The sequence below is a fragment of the Oncorhynchus gorbuscha genome, linkage group LG07, assembly GCF_021184085.1.
Source record: "Oncorhynchus gorbuscha isolate QuinsamMale2020 ecotype Even-year linkage group LG07, OgorEven_v1.0, whole genome shotgun sequence".
NCBI lineage: Eukaryota > Metazoa > Chordata > Actinopteri > Salmoniformes > Salmonidae > Oncorhynchus > Oncorhynchus gorbuscha.
The window spans coordinates 223,195-237,500 of record NC_060179.1 but is presented as its reverse complement, the minus strand read 5'-3'; the positions used below and the strand labels follow the sequence as shown (position 1 = coordinate 237,500).

Genomic DNA, 14,306 nt, shown 5'->3' with positions numbered 1-14,306 from the left:
CAGAATGATAAGTAAATACAAGGCCTAGCCCAACTACAGAGACAGTATGATAAGTAAATACAAGGCCTGGCCCAACTACAGAGACAGAATGATAAGTTAGTACAAGGCCTGGTCCAACTACAGAATGATAAGTAAATACAAAGCCTGGCCCAACTACAGAATGATAAGTAAATACAAGGCCTGGTCCAACTACAGAATGATAAGTAAATACAAGGCCTGGTCCAACTACAGAATGATAAGTACATACAAAGCCTGGCCCAACTACAGAATGATAAGTAAATACAAGGCCTGGCCCAACTACAGAATGATAAGTGAGTACAAGGCCTGGCCCAACTACCGAGACAGAATGATAAGTTAGTACAAGGCCTGGCCAAACTACAGAATGATAAGTAAATACAAGGCCCAACTACAGAGACAGAATGATAAGTTAGTACAAGGCCTGGCCCAACTACAGAATGATAAGTAAATACAAGGCATGGCCCAACTACAGAGACAGAATGATAAGTGAGTACAAGGCCTGGCCCAACTACAAAGACAGAATGATAAGTTAGTACAAGGCCTGGCCCAACTACAGAATGATAAGTAAATACAAGGCATGGCCCAACTACAGAGACAGAATGATAAGTGAGTACAAGGCCTGGTCCAACTACCGAGACAGAATGATAAGTAAATACAAGGCCTGGCCCAACTACAGAATGATAAGTAAATACAAGGCCTAGCCCAACTACAGAGACAGAATGATAAGTTAATACAAGGCCTGGTCCAACTACAGAATGATAAGTAAATACAAGGCCTGGCCCAACTACAGAAGGATAAGTTAGTACAGGGCCTGGCCCAACTACAGAATGATAAGTAAATACAAGGCCTGGCCCAACTACAGAATGATAAGTTAGTACAAGGCCTTGGCCCAACTACAGAATTATAAGTAAATACAAGGCCTGGCCCAACTACAGAGACAGAATGATAAGTGAGTACAAGGCCTGGTCCAACTACCGAGACAGAATGATAAGTAAATACAAGGCCTGGCCCAACTACAGAATGATAAGTAAATACAAGGCTAGCCCAACTACCGAGAAAGAATGATAAGTTAGTACAAGGCCTGGCCCAACTACAGAATGATAAGTAAATACAAGGCCTGGCCCAACTACAGAGACAGAATGATAAGTTAGTACAAGGCCTGGCCCAACTACAGAATGATAAGTAAATACAAGGCATGGCCCAACTACAGAGACAGAATGATAAGTGAGTACAATGATGATAAGTGAGTGATAAGTGAGTACAAGGCCTGGCCCAACTACAGAGACAGAATGATAAGTTAGTACAAGGCCTGGCCCAACTACAGAGTTAAACTGGCCTGGCCCAACTACAGAGACAGAATGATAAGTGAGTACAAGGCCTGGCCCAACTACCGAGACAGAATGAAAAGTTAGTACAAAGCCTGGCCCAACTACAGAATGATAAGTAAATACAAGGCCTGGCCCAACTACAGAATGATAAGTAAATACAAGGCCTGGCCCAACTACCGAGACAGAATGATAAGTAAATGCAAGGCCTGGTCCAACTACCGAGACAGAATGATAAGTAAATACAAGGCCTGGTCCAACTACCGAGACAGAATTATAAGTAAATACAAAGCCTGGCCCAACTACAGAATGATAAGTAAATACAAGGCCTGGCCCAACTACAGAGACAGTATGATAAGTTAGTACAAGGCCTGGCCCAACTACAGAATGATAAGTAAATACAAGGCCTGGCCCAACTACAGAGACAGAATGATAAGTTAGTACAAGGCCTGGCCATACTACAGAATGATAAGTAAATACAAGGCCTGGCCCAACTACAGAGACAGAATGATAAGTTAGTACAAGGCCTGGCCCAACTACAGAATGATAAGTAAATACAAGGCCTGGCCCAACTACAGAGACAGAATGATAAGTGAGTACAAGGCCTGGCCCAACTACAGAGACAGAATGATAAGTTAGTACAAGGCCTGGCCCAACTACAGAATGATAAGTAAATACAAGGCCTGGCCCAACTACAGAGACAGAATGATAAGTGAGTACAAGGCCTGGTCCAACTACCGAGACAGAATGATAAGTAAATACAAGGCCTGGCCCAACTACAGAATGATAAGTAAATACAAGGCCTAGCTCAACTACAGAGACAGAATGATAAGTTAATACAAGGCCTGGTCCAACTACAGAATGATAAGTAAATACAAGGCCTGGCCCAACTACAGAATGATAAGTTAGTACAAGGCCTGGCCCAACTACAGAATTATAAGTAAATACAAGGCCTGGCCCAACTACAGAGACAGAATGATAAGTTAATACAAGGCCTGGCCCAACTACAGAGACAGAATGATAAGTTAATACAAGGCCTGGTCCAACTACAGAATGATAAGTTAGTACAAGGCCTGGCCCAACTACAGAATGATAAGTTAGTACAAGGCCTTGGCCCAACTACAGAATGATAAGTAAATACAAGGCCTGGCCCAACTACAGAGACAGAATGATAAGTGAGTACAAGGCCTGGTCCAACTACTGAGACAGAATGATAAGTAAATACAAGGCCTGGCCCAACTACAGAATGATAAGTAAATACAAGGCCTAGCCCAACTACCGAGACAGAATGATAAGTTAGTACAAGGCCTGGCCAAACTACAGAATGATAAGTAAATACAAGGCCTGACCCAACTACAGAGACAGAATGATAAGTTAGTACAAGGCCTGGCCCAACTACAGAATGATAAGTAAATACAAGGCCCGGCCCAACTACAGAGACAGAATGATAAGTGAGTACAAGGATGATAAGTGAGTGATAAGTGAGTACAAGGCCTGGCCCAACTACAGAGACAGAATGATAAGTTAGTACAAGGCCTGGCCCAACTACAGAGTTAAACTGGCCTGGCCCAACTACAGAGACAGAATGATAAGTAAATACAAGGCCTGGCCCAACTACAGAATGATAAGTAAATACAAGGCCTAGCTCAACTACAGAGACAGAATGATAAGTTAATACAAGGCCTGGTCCAACTACAGAATGATAAGTAAATACAAGGCCTGGCCCAACTACAGAATGATAAGTTAGTACAAGGCCTGGCCCAACTACAGAATTATAAGTAAATACAAGGCCTGGCCCAACTACAGAGACAGAATGATAAGTTAATACAAGGCCTGGCCCAACTACAGAGACAGAATGATAAGTTAATACAAGGCCTGGTCCAACTACAGAATGATAAGTTAGTACAAGGCCTGGCCCAACTACAGAATGATAAGTTAGTACAAGGCCTTGGCCCAACTACAGAATGATAAGTAAATACAAGGCCTGGCCCAACTACAGAGACAGAATGATAAGTGAGTACAAGGCCTGGTCCAACTACCGAGACAGAATGATAAGTAAATACAAGGCCTGGCCCAACTACAGAATGATAAGTAAATACAAGGCCTAGCCCAACTACCGAGACAGAATGATAAGTTAGTACAAGGCCTGGCCAAACTACAGAATGATAAGTAAATACAAGGCCTGGCCCAACTACAGAGACAGAATGATAAGTGAGTACAAGGCCTGGTCCAACTACCGAGACAGAATGATAAGTAAATACAAGGCCTGGTCCAACTACAGAATGATAAGTAAATACAAGGCCTGGTCCAACTACAGAGACAGAATGATAAGTGAGTACAAGGCCTGGCCCAAGTACAGAGACAGAATGATAAGTAAATACAAGGCCTGGCCCAACTACAGAATGATAAGTAAATACAAGGCCTAGCCCAACTACAGAGACAGTATGATAAGTAAATACAAGGCCTGGCCCAACTACAGAGACAGAATGATAAGTTAGTACAAGGCCTGGTCCAACTACAGAATGATAAGTAAATACAAAGCCTGGCCCAACTACAGAATGATAAGTAAATACAAGGCCTGGTCCAACTACAGAATGATAAGTAAATACAAGGCCTGGTCCAACTACAGAATGATAAGTACATACAAAGCCTGGCCCAACTACAGAATGATAAGTAAATACAAGGCCTGGCCCAACTACAGAATGATAAGTGAGTACAAGGCCTGGCCCAACTACCGAGACAGAATGATAAGTTAGTACAAGGCCTGGCCAAACTACAGAATGATAAGTAAATACAAGGCCCAACTACAGAGACAGAATGATAAGTTAGTACAAGGCCTGGCCCAACTACAGAATGATAAGTAAATACAAGGCATGGCCCAACTACAGAGACAGAATGATAAGTGAGTACAAGGCCTGGCCCAACTACAAAGACAGAATGATAAGTTAGTACAAGGCCTGGCCCAACTACAGAATGATAAGTAAATACAAGGCATGGCCCAACTACAGAGACAGAATGATAAGTGAGTACAAGGCCTGGTCCAACTACCGAGACAGAATGATAAGTAAATACAAGGCCTGGCCCAACTACAGAATGATAAGTAAATACAAGGCCTAGCCCAACTACAGAGACAGAATGATAAGTTAATACAAGGCCTGGTCCAACTACAGAATGATAAGTAAATACAAGGCCTGGCCCAACTACAGAAGGATAAGTTAGTACAGGGCCTGGCCCAACTACAGAATGATAAGTAAATACAAGGCCTGGCCCAACTACAGAATGATAAGTTAGTACAAGGCCTTGGCCCAACTACAGAATTATAAGTAAATACAAGGCCTGGCCCAACTACAGAGACAGAATGATAAGTGAGTACAAGGCCTGGTCCAACTACCGAGACAGAATGATAAGTAAATACAAGGCCTGGCCCAACTACAGAATGATAAGTAAATACAAGGCTAGCCCAACTACCGAGAAAGAATGATAAGTTAGTACAAGGCCTGGCCCAACTACAGAATGATAAGTAAATACAAGGCCTGGCCCAACTACAGAGACAGAATGATAAGTTAGTACAAGGCCTGGCCCAACTACAGAATGATAAGTAAATACAAGGCATGGCCCAACTACAGAGACAGAATGATAAGTGAGTACAATGATGATAAGTGAGTGATAAGTGAGTACAAGGCCTGGCCCAACTACAGAGACAGAATGATAAGTTAGTACAAGGCCTGGCCCAACTACAGAGTTAAACTGGCCTGGCCCAACTACAGAGACAGAATGATAAGTGAGTACAAGGCCTGGCCCAACTACCGAGACAGAATGAAAAGTTAGTACAAAGCCTGGCCCAACTACAGAATGATAAGTAAATACAAGGCCTGGCCCAACTACAGAATGATAAGTAAATACAAGGCCTGGCCCAACTACCGAGACAGAATGATAAGTAAATGCAAGGCCTGGTCCAACTACCGAGACAGAATGATAAGTAAATACAAGGCCTGGTCCAACTACCGAGACAGAATTATAAGTAAATACAAAGCCTGGCCCAACTACAGAATGATAAGTAAATACAAGGCCTGGCCCAACTACAGAGACAGTATGATAAGTTAGTACAAGGCCTGGCCCAACTACAGAATGATAAGTAAATACAAGGCCTGGCCCAACTACAGAGACAGAATGATAAGTTAGTACAAGGCCTGGCCATACTACAGAATGATAAGTAAATACAAGGCCTGGCCCAACTACAGAGACAGAATGATAAGTTAGTACAAGGCCTGGCCCAACTACAGAATGATAAGTAAATACAAGGCCTGGCCCAACTACAGAGACAGAATGATAAGTGAGTACAAGGCCTGGCCCAACTACAGAGACAGAATGATAAGTTAGTACAAGGCCTGGCCCAACTACAGAATGATAAGTAAATACAAGGCCTGGCCCAACTACAGAGACAGAATGATAAGTGAGTACAAGGCCTGGTCCAACTACCGAGACAGAATGATAAGTAAATACAAGGCCTGGCACAACTACAGAATGATAAGTAAATACAAGGCCTAGCTCAACTACAGAGACAGAATGATAAGTTAATACAAGGCCTGGTCCAACTACAGAATGATAAGTAAATACAAGGCCTGGCCCAACTACAGAATGATAAGTTAGTACAAGGCCTGGCCCAACTACAGAATTATAAGTAAATACAAGGCCTGGCCCAACTACAGAGACAGAATGATAAGTTAATACAAGGCCTGGCCCAACTACAGAGACAGAATGATAAGTTAATACAAGGCCTGGTCCAACTACAGAATGATAAGTTAGTACAAGGCCTGGCCCAACTACAGAATGATAAGTTAGTACAAGGCCTTGGCCCAACTACAGAATGATAAGTAAATACAAGGCCTGGCCCAACTACAGAGACAGAATGATAAGTGAGTACAAGGCCTGGTCCAACTACTGAGACAGAATGATAAGTAAATACAAGGCCTGGCCCAACTACAGAATGATAAGTAAATACAAGGCCTAGCCCAACTACCGAGACAGAATGATAAGTTAGTACAAGGCCTGGCCAAACTACAGAATGATAAGTAAATACAAGGCCTGACCCAACTACAGAGACAGAATGATAAGTTAGTACAAGGCCTGGCCCAACTACAGAATGATAAGTAAATACAAGGCCCGGCCCAACTACAGAGACAGAATGATAAGTGAGTACAAGGATGATAAGTGAGTGATAAGTGAGTACAAGGCCTGGCCCAACTACAGAGACAGAATGATAAGTTAGTACAAGGCCTGGTCCAACTACAGAATGATAAGTAAATACAAAGCCTGGCCCAACTACAGAATGATAAGTAAATACAAGGCCTGGTCCAACTACAGAATGATAAGTAAATACAAGGCCTGGTCCAACTACAGAATGATAAGTACATACAAAGCCTGGCCCAACTACAGAATGATAAGTAAATACAAGGCCTGGCCCAACTACAGAATGATAAGTGAGTACAAGGCCTGGCCCAACTACAGAATGATAAGTAAATACAAGGCCTGGCCCAACTACAGAGACAGAATGATAAGTGAGTACAAGGCCTGGCCCAACTACAGAGACAGAATGATAAGTTAGTACAAGGCCTGGCCCAACTACAGAATGATAAGTAAATACAAGGCCTGGCCCAACTACAGAGACAGAATGATAAGTGAGTACAAGGCCTGGTCCAACTACCGAGACAGAATGATAAGTAAATACAAGGCCTGGCACAACTACAGAATGATAAGTAAATACAAGGCCTAGCTCAACTACAGAGACAGAATGATAAGTTAATACAAGGCCTGGTCCAACTACAGAATGATAAGTAAATACAAGGCCTGGCCCAACTACAGAATGATAAGTTAGTACAAGGCCTGGCCCAACTACAGAATTATAAGTAAATACAAGGCCTGGCCCAACTACAGAGACAGAATGATAAGTTAATACAAGGCCTGGCCCAACTACAGAGACAGAATGATAAGTTAATACAAGGCCTGGTCCAACTACAGAATGATAAGTTAGTACAAGGCCTGGCCCAACTACAGAATGATAAGTTAGTACAAGGCCTTGGCCCAACTACAGAATGATAAGTAAATACAAGGCCTGGCCCAACTACAGAGACAGAATGATAAGTGAGTACAAGGCCTGGTCCAACTACTGAGACAGAATGATAAGTAAATACAAGGCCTGGCCCAACTACAGAATGATAAGTAAATACAAGGCCTAGCCCAACTACCGAGACAGAATGATAAGTTAGTACAAGGCCTGGCCAAACTACAGAATGATAAGTAAATACAAGGCCTGACCCAACTACAGAGACAGAATGATAAGTTAGTACAAGGCCTGGCCCAACTACAGAATGATAAGTAAATACAAGGCCCGGCCCAACTACAGAGACAGAATGATAAGTGAGTACAAGGATGATAAGTGAGTGATAAGTGAGTACAAGGCCTGGCCCAACTACAGAGACAGAATGATAAGTTAGTACAAGGCCTGGCCCAACTACAGAGTTAAACTGGCCTGGCCCAACTACAGAGACAGAATGATAAGTAAATACAAGGCCTGGCCCAACTACAGAATGATAAGTAAATACAAGGCCTAGCTCAACTACAGAGACAGAATGATAAGTTAATACAAGGCCTGGTCCAACTACAGAATGATAAGTAAATACAAGGCCTGGCCCAACTACAGAATGATAAGTTAGTACAAGGCCTGGCCCAACTACAGAATTATAAGTAAATACAAGGCCTGGCCCAACTACAGAGACAGAATGATAAGTTAATACAAGGCCTGGCCCAACTACAGAGACAGAATGATAAGTTAATACAAGGCCTGGTCCAACTACAGAATGATAAGTTAGTACAAGGCCTGGCCCAACTACAGAATGATAAGTTAGTACAAGGCCTTGGCCCAACTACAGAATGATAAGTAAATACAAGGCCTGGCCCAACTACAGAGACAGAATGATAAGTGAGTACAAGGCCTGGTCCAACTACTGAGACAGAATGATAAGTAAATACAAGGCCTGGCCCAACTACAGAATGATAAGTAAATACAAGGCCTAGCCCAACTACCGAGACAGAATGATAAGTTAGTACAAGGCCTGGCCAAACTACAGAATGATAAGTAAATACAAGGCCTGACCCAACTACAGAGACAGAATGATAAGTTAGTACAAGGCCTGGCCCAACTACAGAATGATAAGTAAATACAAGGCCCGGCCCAACTACAGAGACAGAATGATAAGTGAGTACAAGGATGATAAGTGAGTGATAAGTGAGTACAAGGCCTGGCCCAACTACAGAGACAGAATGATAAGTTAGTACAAGGCCTGGCCCAACTACAGAGTTAAACTGGCCTGGCCCAACTACAGAGACAGAATGATAAGTAAATACAAGGCCTGGCCCAACTACAGAATGATAAGTAAATACAAGGCCTAGCTCAACTACAGAGACAGAATGATAAGTTAATACAAGGCCTGGTCCAACTACAGAATGATAAGTAAATACAAGGCCTGGCCCAACTACAGAATGATAAGTTAGTACAAGGCCTGGCCCAACTACAGAATTATAAGTAAATACAAGGCCTGGCCCAACTACAGAGACAGAATGATAAGTTAATACAAGGCCTGGCCCAACTACAGAGACAGAATGATAAGTTAATACAAGGCCTGGTCCAACTACAGAATGATAAGTTAGTACAAGGCCTGGCCCAACTACAGAATGATAAGTTAGTACAAGGCCTTGGCCCAACTACAGAATGATAAGTAAATACAAGGCCTGGCCCAACTACAGAGACAGAATGATAAGTGAGTACAAGGCCTGGTCCAACTACCGAGACAGAATGATAAGTAAATACAAGGCCTGGCCCAACTACAGAATGATAAGTAAATACAAGGCCTAGCCCAACTACCGAGACAGAATGATAAGTTAGTACAAGGCCTGGCCAAACTACAGAATGATAAGTAAATACAAGGCCTGGCCCAACTACAGAGACAGAATGATAAGTGAGTACAAGGCCTGGTCCAACTACCGAGACAGAATGATAAGTAAATACAAGGCCTGGTCCAACTACAGAATGATAAGTAAATACAAGGCCTGGTCCAACTACAGAGACAGAATGATAAGTGAGTACAAGGCCTGGCCCAAGTACAGAGACAGAATGATAAGTAAATACAAGGCCTGGCCCAACTACAGAATGATAAGTAAATACAAGGCCTAGCCCAACTACAGAGACAGTATGATAAGTAAATACAAGGCCTGGCCCAACTACAGAGACAGAATGATAAGTTAGTACAAGGCCTGGTCCAACTACAGAATGATAAGTAAATACAAAGCCTGGCCCAACTACAGAATGATAAGTAAATACAAGGCCTGGTCCAACTACAGAATGATAAGTAAATACAAGGCCTGGTCCAACTACAGAATGATAAGTACATACAAAGCCTGGCCCAACTACAGAATGATAAGTAAATACAAGGCCTGGCCCAACTACAGAATGATAAGTGAGTACAAGGCCTGGCCCAACTACCGAGACAGAATGATAAGTTAGTACAAGGCCTGGCCAAACTACAGAATGATAAGTAAATACAAGGCCCAACTACAGAGACAGAATGATAAGTTAGTACAAGGCCTGGCCCAACTACAGAATGATAAGTAAATACAAGGCATGGCCCAACTACAGAGACAGAATGATAAGTGAGTACAAGGCCTGGCCCAACTACAAAGACAGAATGATAAGTTAGTACAAGGCCTGGCCCAACTACAGAATGATAAGTAAATACAAGGCATGGCCCAACTACAGAGACAGAATGATAAGTGAGTACAAGGCCTGGTCCAACTACCGAGACAGAATGATAAGTAAATACAAGGCCTGGCCCAACTACAGAATGATAAGTAAATACAAGGCCTAGCCCAACTACAGAGACAGAATGATAAGTTAATACAAGGCCTGGTCCAACTACAGAATGATAAGTAAATACAAGGCCTGGCCCAACTACAGAAGGATAAGTTAGTACAGGGCCTGGCCCAACTACAGAATGATAAGTAAATACAAGGCCTGGCCCAACTACAGAATGATAAGTTAGTACAAGGCCTTGGCCCAACTACAGAATTATAAGTAAATACAAGGCCTGGCCCAACTACAGAGACAGAATGATAAGTGAGTACAAGGCCTGGTCCAACTACCGAGACAGAATGATAAGTAAATACAAGGCCTGGCCCAACTACAGAATGATAAGTAAATACAAGGCTAGCCCAACTACCGAGAAAGAATGATAAGTTAGTACAAGGCCTGGCCCAACTACAGAATGATAAGTAAATACAAGGCCTGGCCCAACTACAGAGACAGAATGATAAGTTAGTACAAGGCCTGGCCCAACTACAGAATGATAAGTAAATACAAGGCATGGCCCAACTACAGAGACAGAATGATAAGTGAGTACAATGATGATAAGTGAGTGATAAGTGAGTACAAGGCCTGGCCCAACTACAGAGACAGAATGATAAGTTAGTACAAGGCCTGGCCCAACTACAGAGTTAAACTGGCCTGGCCCAACTACAGAGACAGAATGATAAGTGAGTACAAGGCCTGGCCCAACTACCGAGACAGAATGAAAAGTTAGTACAAAGCCTGGCCCAACTACAGAATGATAAGTAAATACAAGGCCTGGCCCAACTACAGAATGATAAGTAAATACAAGGCCTGGCCCAACTACCGAGACAGAATGATAAGTAAATGCAAGGCCTGGTCCAACTACCGAGACAGAATGATAAGTAAATACAAGGCCTGGTCCAACTACCGAGACAGAATTATAAGTAAATACAAAGCCTGGCCCAACTACAGAATGATAAGTAAATACAAGGCCTGGCCCAACTACAGAGACAGTATGATAAGTTAGTACAAGGCCTGGCCCAACTACAGAATGATAAGTAAATACAAGGCCTGGCCCAACTACAGAGACAGAATGATAAGTTAGTACAAGGCCTGGCCATACTACAGAATGATAAGTAAATACAAGGCCTGGCCCAACTACAGAGACAGAATGATAAGTTAGTACAAGGCCTGGCCCAACTACAGAATGATAAGTAAATACAAGGCCTGGCCCAACTACAGAGACAGAATGATAAGTGAGTACAAGGCCTGGCCCAACTACAGAGACAGAATGATAAGTTAGTACAAGGCCTGGCCCAACTACAGAATGATAAGTAAATACAAGGCCTGGCCCAACTACAGAGACAGAATGATAAGTGAGTACAAGGCCTGGTCCAACTACCGAGACAGAATGATAAGTAAATACAAGGCCTGGCACAACTACAGAATGATAAGTAAATACAAGGCCTAGCTCAACTACAGAGACAGAATGATAAGTTAATACAAGGCCTGGTCCAACTACAGAATGATAAGTAAATACAAGGCCTGGCCCAACTACAGAATGATAAGTTAGTACAAGGCCTGGCCCAACTACAGAATTATAAGTAAATACAAGGCCTGGCCCAACTACAGAGACAGAATGATAAGTTAATACAAGGCCTGGCCCAACTACAGAGACAGAATGATAAGTTAATACAAGGCCTGGTCCAACTACAGAATGATAAGTTAGTACAAGGCCTGGCCCAACTACAGAATGATAAGTTAGTACAAGGCCTTGGCCCAACTACAGAATGATAAGTAAATACAAGGCCTGGCCCAACTACAGAGACAGAATGATAAGTGAGTACAAGGCCTGGTCCAACTACTGAGACAGAATGATAAGTAAATACAAGGCCTGGCCCAACTACAGAATGATAAGTAAATACAAGGCCTAGCCCAACTACCGAGACAGAATGATAAGTTAGTACAAGGCCTGGCCAAACTACAGAATGATAAGTAAATACAAGGCCTGACCCAACTACAGAGACAGAATGATAAGTTAGTACAAGGCCTGGCCCAACTACAGAATGATAAGTAAATACAAGGCCCGGCCCAACTACAGAGACAGAATGATAAGTTAATACAAGGCCTGGTCCAACTACAGAATGATAAGTAAATACAAGGCCTGGCCCAACTACAGAATGATAAGTTAGTACAAGGCCTGGCCCAACTACAGAATTATAAGTAAATACAAGGCCTGGCCCAACTACAGAGACAGAATGATAAGTAAATACAAGGCCTGGCACAACTACAGAATGATAAGTAAATACAAGGCCTAGCTCAACTACAGAGACAGAATGATAAGTTAATACAAGGCCTGGTCCAACTACAGAATGATAAGTAAATACAAGGCCTGGCCCAACTACAGAATGATAAGTTAGTACAAGGCCTGGCCCAACTACAGAATTATAAGTAAATACAAGGCCTGGCCCAACTACAGAGACAGAATGATAAGTTAATACAAGGCCTGGCCCAACTACAGAGACAGAATGATAAGTTAATACAAGGCCTGGTCCAACTACAGAATGATAAGTTAGTACAAGGCCTGGCCCAACTACAGAATGATAAGTTAGTACAAGGCCTTGGCCCAACTACAGAATGATAAGTAAATACAAGGCCTGGCCCAACTACAGAGACAGAATGATAAGTGAGTACAAGGCCTGGTCCAACTACCGAGACAGAATGATAAGTAAATACAAGGCCTGGCCCAACTACAGAATGATAAGTAAATACAAGGCCTAGCCCAACTACCGAGACAGAATGATAAGTTAGTACAAGGCCTGGCCAAACTACAGAATGATAAGTAAATACAAGGCCTGACCCAACTACAGAGACAGAATGATAAGTTAGTACAAGGCCTGGCCCAACTACAGAATGATAAGTAAATACAAGGCCCGGCCCAACTACAGAGACAGAATGATAAGTGAGTACAAGGATGATAAGTGAGTGATAAGTGAGTACAAGGCCTGGCCCAACTACAGAGACAGAATGATAAGTTAGTACAAGGCCTGGCCCAACTACAGAGTTAAACTGGCCTGGCCCAACTACAGAGACAGAATGATAAGTGAGTACAAGGCCTGGTCCAACTACCGAGACAGAATGATAAGTAAATACAAGGCCTAGCCCAACTACAGAGACAGAATGATAAGTTTATACAAGGCCTGGTCCAACTACAGAATGATAAGTAAATACAAGGCCTGGTCCATCTACAGAATGATAAGTTAGTACAAGGCCTGGCCCAACTACAGAATGATAAGTAAATACAAGGCCTGGCCCAACTACAGAATGATAAGTAAATACAAGGCCTAGCCCAACTACAGAGACAGAATGATAAGTGAGTACAAGGCCTGGTCCAACTACCGAGACAGAATGATAAGTAAATACAAGGCCTGGCCCAACTACAGAATGATAAGTAAATACAAGGCCTAGCCCAACTACAGAGACAGTATGATAAGTAAATACAAGGCCTGGCCCAACTACAGAGACAGAATGATAAGTTAGTACAAGGCCTGGTCCAACTACAGAATGATAAGTAAATACAAGGCCTGGTCCAACTACAGAATGATAAGTAAATACAAGGCCTGGTCCAACTACAGAATGCTAAGTAAATACAAAGCCTGGCCCAACTACAGAATGATAAGTAAATACAAGGCCTGGCCCAACTACAGAATGATAAGTGAGTACAAGGCCTGGCCCAACTACAGAATGATAAGTGAGTACAAGGCCTGGCCCAACTACAGAGACAGAATGATAAGTTAGTACAAGGCCTGGCCCAACTACAGAATGATAAGTAAATACAAGGCCTGGCCCAACTACAGAGACAGAATGATAAGTTAGTACAAGGCCTGGCCCAACTACAGAATGATAAGTAAATACAAGGCCTGGCCCAACTACAGAGACATAATGATAAGTTAGTACAAGGCCTGGCCCAACTACAGAATGATAAGTAAATACAAGGCCTGGCCCAACTACAGAGACAGGATGATAAGTTAGTACAAGGCCTGGCCCAACTACAGAATGATAAGTAAATACAAGGCCTGGCC

General features: G+C 42.8%; 1 protein-coding gene across 1 annotated transcript in view; it reads right to left on the bottom strand.

Moving 5' to 3' along the window:
- The window catches only part of phex (phosphate regulating endopeptidase homolog, X-linked), a 37,681-nt gene that overhangs the window by 20,879 nt on the left and 2,496 nt on the right, over positions 1-14,306 (bottom strand). The window lies entirely within an intron of this gene.